Consider the following 2,144-nt stretch of genomic DNA (forward strand, 5'->3'; position numbering starts at 1 on the left):
TCCTCAAATTTCTGTTGCCAAACTTGTGTGCCATAATCCTAAGTTTCATAAAAAATAGCACAAATATCAATAACATCAGATGAATCACTAACAGATGTATTAAACTCAGAATTCACAAGGGAATATTCAAGGGGATCAAAATCATGAGTTGTGTGAACTCCCTTGTCAATGAGTGCATTAATCATATACGTTTGGTGGCACTCGTCATCTGTTGGCTGCTTCTCAATATGGAAAATGTTGACCTCCATGGTCATGTTTCCAAAAGATAACTTCATCAACCCATTCCTGCAATTTATAAGTGCATTAGCCGTAGCAAGGAAAGGTCTACCTAATATGAGAGGAACTTTAGAGTTAGACTCAACAACTGATTGAGTGTCCAAAATTAAGAAATCAACAGGATAATAAAACTTGTCAATTTGGATCAAAACATCCTCAACTATCCCTCTCAATTTCTTAACTGAACGATCAGCCAACTGAAACACGACAGAAGTAGGCTTAATTTCATCCAAACCAAGCTGCAAATAAATGGAATAAGGCATCAAATTAACACTAGCTCCTAGATCTAGCAAGGCTTGCCCAAACTCATGATTCCCAATATTACATGCAATGGTTGGACAACCAGGATCCTTGTACTTAGGAGGAATTCGCTGCTCAATTAGAGCACTAACTTGCTCTGTCAGAAATGCTGTCTTCTTAACATGGTGCTTCCTCTTAACTGTACACAAATCTTTAAGAACTTTTGCATAAGTGGGAACTTGTTTAATAACATGCAAAAGAGGAAGGTTAATCTTTACCTGCCTGAGGTTCTCCAAGATTTCATTACTAGGATCCAAAGTTCGCATGCTAGATTTTAAAGCTTGAGGAAATGGTACCTTAACTGGACTCTTGATTACCTCAGCATCCTTGGGGAACTCGGTGCTATCATTGCTTTGTTCCTCTTGAACATCCTCTTACTTATCAGTTGTTGGGATGTGTAAGGACTTACCACCTCTTGTCATAATGGCATTGACTTCTTTTAAATTTTTTTGTGCCATATGCTGACCTTGGGGTGCGGATTGAGCTTGAGAAGGAAACTTGCCATGCTCATTCACACTCAAGGAGCTCATTATCTTGGATATATGACACTTTATCTCTTTGTTTTTTTCAACAACTTGCATAATCAAAGATTCAAACTTTTGATTAGTTTTACTATGTGCCTCAATAAAAGCATGCAAAGTGTCTTCTAAAGGACTCCTAGAAGATGAAGGTGCATGATACGGTGCAGGATATGATCAGGGGGTTGTGCAGGCGGCTGGTTTTCAGACTTCCAGCTAAAATTGGGGTGATTACTCCACCCAGGATTGTAGGTATCAGAGAGAGGTGCAACAGGCTTCATGTACATACCTAAGGCATTACATTGTTCCTCATACATCCCTCTCATCTTAGCAAATGTGGGACACTCTTGGGCAAGGTGATCTACCCCACCACACACAAAACATCGTTCAAAAGACTCTGCATGATTAGCCACGTGTGTTGGCTTTAAGTCTTTATTCTTCAACACCTCTAGCTCCCTAGTGAGCATCTCAACCTTAGCCTTTAGGTTATCTTCTTCCCTGAGATGGTCAATTCCACCACCATTTTGGTTTCCTGCAGATCGTGACCTATTTGTGCTCTTAGTAGTACTAGGTCCAGTCCAAGTGTGAGCTTTTTCAGTAAGCTCATTGAGGTATTCTATGGCCTCATCAGGATCTTTCTGTAAGAACTCACCATTACACATCATAAAAATAGTTCATTAAGAGCCAATTCTCATACCTATGGTGAGGATACATACTCAATAGCTCCTTAAATCTCTCCCAAGACTGATACAAAGTCTCACTGTCCTTTTGTTCAAAGGTGGAGATTTGTCTTTTTAAAGCATTGGTCTTATGTTGGGGAAAGTATTTATTAAAGAAGACATGAGTCATCCCATTCCATGACCCAATAGATCGTGGTCTCAATGAGTATAGCCAACTCTTAGCTCTATCCTTCAAAGAGAAAGGAAAGAACTTAAGTCTCACAATGTCATCAGTTGCATTTTGTGTGACGCTCCCAACTCCCACGTACGGATACATGGAAATCGAAACGTCGGGATGATGACAACACGGGTCACCATTCTATCGCCAAGT

At 40.0% G+C, this 2,144-nt stretch overlaps 1 non-coding gene across 1 annotated transcript; it reads left to right on the plus strand.

The window, feature by feature from the left end:
* Positions 1 to 1,788: 1,788 nt before the first annotated feature.
* On the plus strand, positions 1,789 to 1,896 carry LOC122299990. Its single transcript, XR_006239841.1, has one exon. It is a non-coding gene; the product is annotated as a small nucleolar RNA R71 (small nucleolar RNA).
* The last annotated feature ends 248 nt before the right edge of the window (positions 1,897 to 2,144 follow it).

Source organism: Carya illinoinensis, chromosome 16, assembly GCF_018687715.1.
Source record: "Carya illinoinensis cultivar Pawnee chromosome 16, C.illinoinensisPawnee_v1, whole genome shotgun sequence".
NCBI lineage: Eukaryota > Viridiplantae > Streptophyta > Magnoliopsida > Fagales > Juglandaceae > Carya > Carya illinoinensis.